Genomic DNA, 12,673 nt, shown 5'->3' with positions numbered 1-12,673 from the left:
TAAAATAAAAAAGAAAATGGAGGCATGATTTTTTGAAATAGGTAGATAACATAAAATAAAAATCTATTAAAAATTGAAATTGACAGACTTAGGTAAACAGAGATAGGTTTTAAAGAGTCTAGTAGATTTTCTCCTATTGCAAAAATCTATAATTTTAAGTTGCATAAATACAAATAAGAAATGTATTTATATTATAAAAATACATATATTTGTATTTTTAAATGTATTAAAATGCCTATAAAGGAGATGAAGTTCATAAAAATATGTATTTTCCTTGAAGAAGACAGTGCTTTAATCCTAAATATAGTTAAAATATCTCTGATTTAAAATTTCTTTAAGGGAATTGCATTTTCCTTAGAAAAAAATTAAAATATCTAATTTTCATCCACATTTAGCTTGTGAATAACTAGATGCAAAACAGTATGATACTCAAATTGTAAACTGAACTGCAGCATGAGTCTGAGGTCAGAAGTTGGCTAAGATATGTTGGATTATGGCCCAAGTAGATTCCTCTTTGTTCAGAAAGGCAACAAATACTATTAATTGTGCGACATTTTCAATATCATTTTAAGATTATTATTATTGTAATTATTGGGTTTATTTCAAGAGGAAACGAGCATAAGAAATGCATAGTTCTCTACTGCCCTCTGCTGTACCCAAGGGTGAGGAGGGAAAAGTTACCAGGAGTACCAGGACCACAGTAATCTGTCTTGGTGTTAGGAGCCCTGTGACGCTGGCTGTATACTGATGACACCAGCATTCTTTCTGTAAAATATGTTCACTGAATCTCATTGCAAAATGAGCCCTTGGATCTAAACACTGCTAGTGTTTAAAGTGCCCTCACGCTTTAAGAAAGAAGACGGCAATCAAAGAGAAAGAGTCGTGTGTCAGTGGAGGGACAGAGAGAGATACTCATTGGACAAGAAGATCTTCATGATGCAGCTGTTTTTACAGAAATAAGGGCTGAAAGAAAACAAGTATCTTATTACTAGTAGCTCAGTATAGTTTCTATTTAATGGTTAGTGTATTATTGTGGAAAGAACGGAGAACAGATCATTCAAATGGCCAGTCAATGACAAAACCAAAGCAAGCTGATTTTGTCTTTTAGAGACTGAGGTTCCTTGGGGCATGTGTGGAATGCTTCCAGCTAGGAAAAGGGAACACGCTGTCCCTTGCACCAACAGGAGGCTTGTTACAATGGAAGCAAATCTTAACCACATTCTGCCAAACATGCAATCATTTATTAGCAAACAGGAAGAAGTTATCTAACCTAGTTATGCAAGCTGGATGATTTCTCTATCCTCAGGACGCCTGTGAGCAAACTCCATTACCAATCTTTTAGCAAAATCAGCCTGCTTTCTAGTGAGTTCACACGACAACACATCTATGCAATGAAGCACAGTGGGAAGAGGAAAGGGAGGCACAGAAAAAAACATTACAAATGCAATATAACATTCCATTCTGAGACCAGAAAGGTTTCCTTCTATTCACAAAAATAGCAGTATTGTATCTAATAAAACTAAAAGTGATTCCTGAATACCATTTCACTCCCAGTCCTTTTGCAATTTCTAAATATATCAAGAATGAGTTTTGTAACATTTGAGTGGTGTCCCTCAGTACTTTCCTGGTGATGCTCTGAATTGCTGCTTGGTCATCTACTATTGGGATTTCCCACATTAGCTGGGACTATACCCCTGTCTCTTGTGTGAAAGGCTTGTTTTGAGGTTCATGAAATGATCTTAATAACAATATCATCCAAGGTTTGTTGGTTTGGTCAGGTAAAGCAATGAATTCCCTTTTAACAAGAATTAGAGCCCAGGACAAAACAGAGCTTTGTGCTGAGCACTTTTTCAATTTACCCATTAGACATTCATATGTCTCCTTTGGAAAAATTTCTTTTCAGTTTCTTTATCCATTAAGAAAAAAAAAAGAGCTTTGGGGTTTTTTGCTATGGAGTTGTATGAATTCCTTACATATTGTGGATATTAGCGTACTATTGAACACACAGTTTGCAAATTGTCTTTTCTCCCACCCCACAGAGACTTTTCATGTTCCTTACTATTCCCTTCACTGTGTAGAAACTTTTTAGCTGGAGGTCCTTCCACTTATTTATTTTTGGGTTTTGGTTCCTATGCTTTGGGAGTAATATTTGTAAAACCATTGCTAAGTAAATCATGAAGATTTTCTCTTTTCCCTCTAGAATATTTTGTGGTTTCTGGTCTTATGTTTAAGTCTTCAATCCATTTGGAGTTGATCTTGGTGTAGTGTGTAAGATAAAGTTCTAATTTCATTATTTTGGATATGGATGTCCAGTTTTCTGAACACTTTTTATCAAAGAGATGATCCTGTGCCCATTATGTATCCTGGCATCTTTATAGAGAATCAGTTGGTCACGTATGTATGGGTTTATTTATAGGCTCTTTTCCCTGTTCCAAGGGTTTACACACCTCCCCTCTATGCCAGTACCACATTGGTTTGATTGTTGTCATTTTGTAATATATGGAAAGAGCTGACTGTCAATAATCATCAGAGAAACTCAAACCAAAACCCAATGAGCCATCACTTCACAGTTCTTAAGATAATTATTATCTATGTCAAATGATAACAAGTATTGGCAAAAATATGTAGAAAATGGAACCTTGTATATAATGGGATTGTACATTGCTAGAACCATTATGCAATACACTGTGAAGGCTTAAACAAAACTAAAACTGCCATATGATCCAGCAATCCTACTTCTGAGTGTGTATCCGAAGGGATTAAAATCAGTATGTTGAAAATATATTTGCACTCCCCTGTTGATATTATTCGTAATAGTCAATATGGAAAGCACTTGTGTCCATTAATGGGTGAGTGGATAAAGAATCATATTGCATATATAAATATAAAGGTAAATTTGATTATCAATGTGTTATATAAATATATAAGTATGTACACACATAAGGATAAAGAAAATGTGATTACACACACACATAGAGGAATACAGGAATATTCACTCTTAAAAAAGAAATAAATCCTACCATGAACGAATGAATTTAGATGATATTATGCTGAGTGAAATAAGCCAGGCATAGAAAGACAAGGTCTACACTGTCTTGCTCATATGTGGAATCTAAAGAAGACACTCCCACAGAAGCAGAGAGTAGAAAGTTGGTTGACAGAGGCAGGTGGACGGGAAGATGTGAGACTTTGGTCAACGACTTTAAACTTTCAGTGTAGGATAAATAAGTTCGGGAGATCAAAGGTAGAGCAGGGTAACTATGGTTAACAGTAGATCTCCCAAAAAATAAATATATAAAAAGATGGAAATGTGAATTAGTTTGTGATAATCACATTATAACATTTATGTATATTAAAACATCACATTGTATACCTTAAATATATACAATTATTATTTTTGTTATAGCCCAGTAGAGGTAGGGATAAAATAAATGAAACTAACAGAACTTTTTAATTACAATGCCACCATATCAGATTTTTATAATTTCTACCTGCAGGTAATTGTCAGAATCGACTGAGGAAAGAGATTAATGACTCTCTGAGTTTAAAAAATACAAAAATAAGGAAAAAAATCAAGATCCATGACTAGTTATGTGCCTCCTGTTTAGAAATTATATGATACTTGAGATACTGGTTTAAACTTCAATTCACTATAACATTCTGTCTGGGAGACAGGCTGTGAAGGAGGGTCTAAAACTGGATACTTATCTTTGTTCAAAGAAATCCCCAGATGATGGATATTTTAGTCAGTTATTTCATGGCTGTGGCTAGAAGAACCCAACCAGCACAATTATAGAGGAGAAAGAGTTTATTTGAAGTCTCACGGCTTCAGAGGTCTTAGTCCAAAGAAGGCCGGCTCCATTCCTGGGGGCTCTGCCTGAGGTGAGGCAGAACATCAGGGTGGAAGAGCATGGGCGGAGGGAAGCAGCTCACATCATCAGGAAACAGAGAGAGAAACTCCACTCACCAGACACAAATATATACCCAAAGTCACACCCAATTCCCACCTCCTCCAGTCACGTCCTACCACTTCAGTTACCACTCAGTTCATCCCTATCAGGGGATTAAATGACTGATTGGGTTAAGACTCTCACAACCCAATCATTTCTCCTATGAATCTTCTTGCATTGTCTCACACGTGAGCTTTTGGGGGACACCTCACATTTAAACCATATCAATGGATAAGTGGTTGCATTGATCAGTTCTTAAACTCTACAAGAACAATGCATTATTATTTCCAATGGAGGATGTAAGAGATTGTAAAAGAGATTGGGAGACACTGCAAACAATAATAGGAATCTTGAAAACTTCTTGTAAGGAGATAACCAGCAGGTAAAGTACAAATACTAAACAAAAGAAATAGATGATCTGATTGGATTAGTAGACTCGGATTGAAAAGACAATCTCTACTGTGTGAGTCTAAAGAAATTCTCTAGGAAGGGACTGTAGGTCAGTACGAATAAAACATAAAGAAGACAACTAGTGTGTAAAGAGAATCTACTGATATAAGGAGGCCTGGTCCCCAAGCCTGGAGACATGATCTTAATGTTGGTAGCACATGTAATCTTCCTGGGGAATGTCACTGCACAACTCCCCCGCATCAGGTGACAAAATCCCCTTTCAAGTTGGAAAACTTTAAAAGTGTTTTAGAATTAATTAATTAAAATGTATTCAATTTAATATTTATAGAATTAAGTACAATAAGATACCATTTTTTACATAAATTTGCATTTGAGTTTTAAATAAAATGTAAAATTTTGGGTATTAAGGAACTTAGGTAGGATATTAACACATGGAAGAAGAGAGGAAAATTGCTCAAGGAAAGACAAGACCTACTGAAGTGATCAGTAACAGTGAGTTTTGCATTTTCTTGACAGGCAAAGTAAAACACAAGAAGTACCACAATGAAACAATGTGCTGAGGAATTATTTGAATGGAAAACACATCTAGAGATTTTAATATGCTTGCAAGGTGGGATTCATTAGGGTTATGCTCATCAAGAACTGATGATCATATTCTGAAGAAGACAGATTGAGTCCCTGAGACTGTATGTATGCAGCTTTTTAAATGTTCCTTGTTCCTCTTTTGGAAAAGAATCTTCAATTCAATATGGTGAGAGGCTTAGGATATTGAAAAAGAGCCTCTCAAAGCTTTTGTCACTTATCGCCTTCAGCTGGTGGGTTTCTCAAAACCATAATCATTTTCTAATTTCAATCAATTGTGATTGATTTAGTTTTTGTGTCTTCTAGTCGAGTGCTGCTTTAAGTGGAAAGGTCTTCTCTTACTTAATGGGCACATTTTCTAAATTGGATTTCTGTGTGATTGAAATGCTCTACAATGTCTTCAGCTCCTCACTCCCTGCATTTCATAGCAGACATATTTGAAAACAAATAGGTTGACAGAATATGGATCACATCAGTTATGATTTTTATGAAAGTATGAATAAACTTCCCAGGTATACTGTTCCCTGTTTAACATTTCCATACTTTGAATGGGTTACAGGATAGTGTGGGGTCATAATATTTTCCATTCCCTAGAAATATTTTACTTTTGCGCACCTAGAATAACTTGCCGTACTTGTTTCTCATACAGTTTATTAGATTTGCCAAATTCATGAAGTTAAATTTAGATTCCTGGAAAAGGAACTGTATGAACTAACATGAATTTACAATAATACTCAACCCTATACCTCTTTCCTTTGACCAGAATAAATTGGTAATTTCACATTACCCAATGCTAACATTCACAACATTGGAAAATATAGTTCTTCCTTTTTTAAAAGTTGGAAATGTGATCTGTAGTTAAAAATCACAGTGGTTCAACTTCTGAACCATTGTTCCCATAAAATCATCTTCCTTGATGATGTTGGCCATCTGGCATTTTGAAAAGCAACCCTTCATATATGTTCCCTATGTTAATCTGGAAACTAACAAAGTTAAAGACTCCAAGGAATTATATGTCAATTGCCAATAAAGAATGTAAGCATTGATCTTAAATGATGCCCCATATGCTAATTTTCCTTAAGGAACTTCTTTAATGAATACAGTTTACTGCTGTGACCATGCACAGTTGCCATGTAGCTTCAGACAGGTTGCATAGTTTTTATGTGCTTTAGTTTCCACATTTGTAAAGCAGAGATAGATGATTGTATCCATGGGAGTTCTTGTGAAGACCAAGTAAGATAATTCATGTGAACTCTGGTGATAGAGCCTGGCAAATAAATACAAAATACTCTAGCTGCCAGTACCATTGATGTCAAATGCTACACATGATGGTGACACCTGTTGTTCGTAGGCTGTGCCATGTGATCGTGCAACCAGCCCATCTGGTAAAGAAATAGGAAGAAGTCTCACAGTCTCACATTTTCTTTTGAGAGATGACAAAGCTTCACATTAAATTCTGTGCTAGAACATCTGAGATAAAAGGAATTTGATGCATTACTTTCTTAGAGGGGTTAAGAACAGAACTAGGAATGAAAGAATTCCTTGGTTTGACACATCCTGATCACTACCTGAGTGTATTTTCAAAAGAATTAGTAGGATGATGGATGATACTTATTTTCTTTCTTATGCTTTCCTCAATCTTTAGATTGTCCTGTCAGGCAAATATTACTTCTATAGCAAAAACAAGAGTGAGCAAAAGAACACCCTGACACTGTATTTTAAAAGAATAAATTTTTAAAATGTTGTTTTTGTAGTAACCTCATTTGTTAGGTGGGAGAAACTGAAGAAGTCTTAATGTTTTAGTTTTGAGTTTTAGAGGAAGACAAATATTTAGCTGAACAGGGAAAAGAAAGAATAGCAGAACTTAACAAAAGAAGGTGAAAAAGCAGGTCTCTGAGCCTGAACACTTTATGCTTTAATGGGGAAAAAGACATTACTTTTGGAGGCTCAAGTAAAAAGTAAAGATGTTGGGCTAAATGGTCTCCAATGTCCCATTGGAGGAATGGTCCAGAAACTATTCAGAAAACTAGTCATGGTGCTTTGGACCTATCTGCTCTATAATTAAGGTTTTACTCCCTCTTAGGCTCACTTTCCTCCAGGACAGAGTCCAGATGCTTAACAGGTATGGAGGAAAACAGTTCAGTTCCCTTTGGATTTGAAAACTGTGATGTCACTTTCATCACTCATTTAATTGTATATTTTGGTTTATGATGCATAAAACAAATTGTGAAAAGCATATTCTCCAAACTGTGCTGCTGAATCATCTAAAAAATTAATCTCACTTCTTGGAAATAAAGTTTTCTGACTTAAAAAATAAGCTTTAATTATCTAAAATATTTTAAAACCACAAGTCTTTACCAATAATATGCATAAATGAAGGATAGCCATAGTGACTTGGAAATAATTTCTGATTTACTTTCTATGAAAACCTTGTTCAAGATTCTCTTAGGTACTTTAAGAGATATCCAAAACACACAAAAAAATACAAACAGCGTATGAACAGTAACATTAAAATCCATGAGGATTCACATCTCACTGGTTCAAATCCCCATTTGCCTATTTTTTGAGATCATTCGTTTAAATGTCTTTGTGGTTTCTCATAGGTGCATATGAGATTTATCTCATCAGTTTTGACCTTTTACCTCCTCAGAATATGGGTGGCTTTTCACCTCTGGTTGACTTGTTTGCAGAAGTGTCACCTTAGTGCTGAAAATCCATTTCAGGTCTATGTCTTGAAAGCAGGTTTAGTTTCACATAGTCCTCTCTACTGTTCTTCTCTCTCTCCCTTTCTTTCTCTATCCCTCTCTTTCTCCCCCCTCCTTCCCTTCCTCCCTCTCTCTCTTTCTCTCTTTCTCTCTCTTCTTCCCCTCCCCTCATTGACATGCATTGTAATGAAAAAGAAAACACAGGATAAAGTTATGACAGATGATCCTATTTATATAGTAAGCCGCATGATACAATTTCTTGCATTGTTTCTAGAGGGCAGGAGTACCTCATGGACTTCTTTGGAAGCTACAAAGCTACACCTGATGAAATCAGTCACACAGCCCTGAGAGACTGCTCTGAGCTGTTTCTCCTTATCCTGTCCTCCATCTAACCCATGAGCCTCTTGTAGAGCAAATGACTCCCCTGAGAGAAAAAAGAAAAAAAAAAGTCTATAGTCCCACTCCCTATTCCAACTCCCATGCAGGCTGAGGAAGGAGCTGGAACATGGTCCTAGTTTGAGGACTTACAGCAATGTTTGTGGCCAATGCCTGTGATTAGAAACAGAAGAGATAAACCATTGCCGTACTTTTCTTCTTTACACCTCCCTAGATTTCTCTGTTCTATAATACATAGTGGAGACCAATGGAATGGGAACCTTTTCCTTCTAATGACAGTCCTTTAGAAGATGACATTAGACAAACAATAAAGTGCAGTGGAGATTACTAGGGGGTCTCAGAAAAAGGAAGCACAAGGGGTGGGCTCAAAGCACAGGCCAACAGGGACGACTTTAAGATTTTTGTATAGGTTGACTCATTTTATCCTCTACAAATAGGAAACATAGAAGAGAGTGATGTATTTCTTTCCTTTAGGCACACAATTCTATTCTTTGAATGGCACTCTATTGAATAACTTCTCCAGATTTTGAAGTAATAGAAATAGCAATAACTTTGATCTTTTTCCACAGATTGCTTTCAGTTTAAACATTCTGCTCTTCACTAATGTGGTTTTAATTTAGCCTGGTGTTTTCATTGTGAACTGTCTCATTTGCACTGCTAAAACAGAAGAGCATAAACTAGTAACGTGTAAACAACAGAAATGTATTCCTCTGCAGGCTGAGTGTTGGCAGATTTGGTACTGGTGATGGCCTGATTCCTGGTTCATAGGACCTCACCAGACACAGATCTACTGATCCCTGGGTAGACTTCCCAACCAGAAGCCATTGCGACTGGAAAAGCTCATTGTGAAGAAAAGGCACTAGAGAGATTGCTTGAGCAAGGTCAACAACTAATGGAGCAGTCGTCACTGAATCTGGTGGTCTTTGAAAATTCAAATCTGCCCTGTGAGCTAGAATGATGCTTTTGTAGTCTACCTTAACTTTTCTGTCTTCAGGAAGAAGGGAACAGGAGAAAAACGAGGGTTTTGTAAATAATATTTCAAAGATTAGAAAACTAAAAATAGAAGTCCGTGAGAGTTTTAGTTACCAATTTAGATGGAGGTTAAGAATGACCATCATAAGAAATGAAAAGATTTGTAATTTTGCAAATGTTTGACAGTTTTGAAATGTTTGAAATTTTGTAAATGTTATTGTGCCTTTTTTGTTATTGTTGTTTTTTGTTTCATTATTAGCAACTTTCCTGGTTATCCTTGAGGATGAAAAATACCAAGGGAACTGGAAAGGTTATATCTTATTTATTAGGTAAATTTTGGAATACAGAAGGAAATTTCAAGGGGTTGAAAGAGAAGGTAAAACAAAAGATTAAGAAAGCAGTTGAGACCTTAGGGCCTATTGAAAAGAAGATTGAAGAATCTGAATGAATGACCTGTTTTTTCATGCTTACAGACAAGGTTTTATCAATGGAAGACACTAGTTGAAATTTTTTAACAATTTTAATTTTATTCACAATGTTCGTGGAGATATTTTTATGTCTAGGACTTTACAATAAGAGTTTATGCAAGTAAGAAGTACCAGGCTGCCCAGTAAAGTCTCCTTTATTTATTTTTCCTGAGATGGGAAGACAGGCTTAAACAAAGGAAAAGGTGAGTGTCCCTAACACTCCTTCCACAAAATGTCTTAGTCCTCATGCCAGCAGACAGGAGTGCTAGAGTTTCCATTTGTTGTATTAGTAAGGACCTTCTTTTCTGATCCATTCAGTTGGCATAATTCTTGGAACAGAAGTATATTTTAGTAGTAAGTTATATATTTCCTATAAATATGCTTTCCATACAGGTTCACATCAAGTGGTTATTACAGTCCTGAAAAATTAGTAAGACAACCTACTGAGAATGCTCATATTAAATCATTCTACCGCCTATGGTTGATCTACAAGGTTCTAGGTGAACCAAATGGAGTAAAGCATCATGTAATAACAAAAATTATAAGACTAAATATATGTGAATTCAGAATGCTGATGATCAGTCTTCAGTTCAAATGTACAAATAATTTCAGGCATTTTTCATGTTCTTCTTCAGTCTGGAATAATTTAATAGACATGGGAGTCATTACCTGTTTGCCATATGTGCCTCTAAGGAATTAATACCACTTGTCCCTACTGCCTAGGCAGCCATATGATCACATCCCTCTCATCCCCAATCTTATTTAACTGAAGAAAGATTTGTTCCTGATCAGAGGTAGTCTATCCTTGGATGCTTGGTCTGACATGAGGATTAATCAGATTCTCTCTGTTAGCAGCTATAGTGGGAAGTACAGAATTTATCAAGGAAAACTGGAAAAACAGTAGGATCAAAACTCCAACAGTATGCCAAAGTGATATTAATAATTTCAAAATCTTGGAGGATAAAATTCATAAACTAGAAATTCTAAGCTTCAAAGAGAGCCTGAGAATCCAGCCCTCCCTTGTAAACCTTTAAGTTAGTAAGACCTTTGCATAATTTCTCTCTTCAAATTTCCATGGGAATCCACTCATTTTCCCAAGGGCAGCCTTATAACAAATTGAGTTAACTTGAGTATTCCCTATTCATTGCAATTAAAAGAATTGGACCAAAATACCCTATACTTTATTTTCAGGCAAAGCAAAGTCTCTTCCAGGCCTCATTTAAAATTTCCATTCTCCTGGAAGTAATTTTTGCATCTTGACCTTATGAGTCCCCTCCTTACATAAATCTATAGTTTTTATTATATAAAACAACCATTATTTATTTTCTCCAATTACTTTTCTTTTTTATTTTCTGTGATTTCATGAGTATCAAAAGTAAGTTTTCTTCTCCTGTACTCCTACATAGTATGCAACAGGACCTTTAAAAAATATTATGGTATAAGAGTCCCAATTAAGAAGAAACTATAGAATATTTAGAATAAGAAGAAGATGGGATCAATAACATAAGGCTTTCATCTCACATCAGCCCAGTTGCTCTGTACTTCTAACTGTGCAGCAAAACAGCCACCTAAAATCTTCAATTGCCACACATTCTGGACCAAACCCAACAAGGCTCACAATGTCATTCCCCTCAGTCACCATCATAGATCCAAATGCCATGGATTGTCATGTGAATGATAGTACACTTCTACAATGCCCTAATCTGACTTCAATGTCTAAGCCTCTGCATGCTCCCAAGTGCTTCCACAAGACTTTCTAGAACTCCTGGTGGGTTCTTGGCAATCTTTCTTACCTTCTCAAGTACTTCTCTGAAAATTCTCTACACCCTTTTGCTCCAAATGAAATTTTCATTCTCTTGCCTTCATTCTCAAGTAAAGCCACATGTTGTCCTCTATTCTCCAGCATTTTTAAGTCTGGAAATGAAGTGTCTCATTGTTTCCTCTTGTTGCTTCCAAAGTGTTTCACACCTTCTTTCAATACTCCTGATTTTTTGAAACATGTGTCTCAGTGTTTACGACTCTCCCTGCCATATAATATTGTCTACCAAACTCTCAACTCTGTTCCATCGATGCACACAGTCAAGTCCTTGTAACTTTAAAATACACAGATAGCCACCCAAATTCCCTGACCTCTTAACTCTCCTATCTTTCAAAGCTAGCAATTTTCCTCTTTACCTTCACATGGTGATCTACTTGACTAGGCCACCTCCAAAATCTGTATTCAGTCACCCCATTCTCAGATGGTTATTTATACTTTTCTATTTCCTACAGTTGATTTCAGTCTAATGGCTCTGCTATGTTTTAAATGTTCTGTAATCACCAAGTTCCTCTTTCTTTCTTTAAAATCACATATTTCATGGTCTAAAACTATAATGACTACCTCCCCTGCAAAAAAAGCCTTTTATTTTACTGGACTGGAAAGCCCCCAACCCGAGTTAAATTTATCCTACTTACTTGACACAGCTATCCCCAAGCAGCTAAACCTTGGGATAAATTCTACATTCTCACTGACAGGACTATACATGTGTGTTCATATTAACAGCCATTTCACATTGTTCTAGTACATTCACTTTCACACTCTCTGAGACTACATGTTCACATGTTGCTGCCCTTAGATCTCTAAGGCTCAATGCCTCCAATATTCATCTGTCAGCTTCCAACTTATACTTCACTTAAAAATAGGTAAAATGTGAATGAAAACGAAAAAGCAACTTCATCTTCCCACTTCCAGTTTCCTTAAACAGCCACTTCATCTCCTCATCTACACAGTTTTCCTACTCTTCTTCCTATAGAACTAATTCCATTTCCTCTCTTTGTGCTGTAGATTTTTTTTTTTCATTTATAATATGCTGCTTCTGAAATCATCCCCTTCCTCTTCTAAATCATCAATTTCCCCCACTACATAAGGCTAAAAGGTATGACCTAATATCTCCATCCCAGCTAAAAGGTATGACCTAATATCTCCATCATAAAAGTAAACAACTCCTTTCATCCTATATGAGCTTCCAGCCACAACCAGATGTCTTGGGTCTCCACAGAAACTCAAAATGTGCTTAGCCATCATCTCTTAGTTTTCTTTTTTTTAATTTTTTATTTGCTCTAATTTGTTGTACATGACAGTAGAATGCATTTAGACATTTTGATAGATCATACATAAATGGAGTTTTCTTAATACTTTACAGAGCATTTC

This window comes from Sciurus carolinensis, chromosome 6 (assembly GCF_902686445.1).
Source record: "Sciurus carolinensis chromosome 6, mSciCar1.2, whole genome shotgun sequence".
Lineage (NCBI taxonomy): Eukaryota > Metazoa > Chordata > Mammalia > Rodentia > Sciuridae > Sciurus > Sciurus carolinensis.
The sequence above is the reverse complement of the archived record's forward strand: the minus strand, read 5'-3'. Positions refer to the sequence as shown.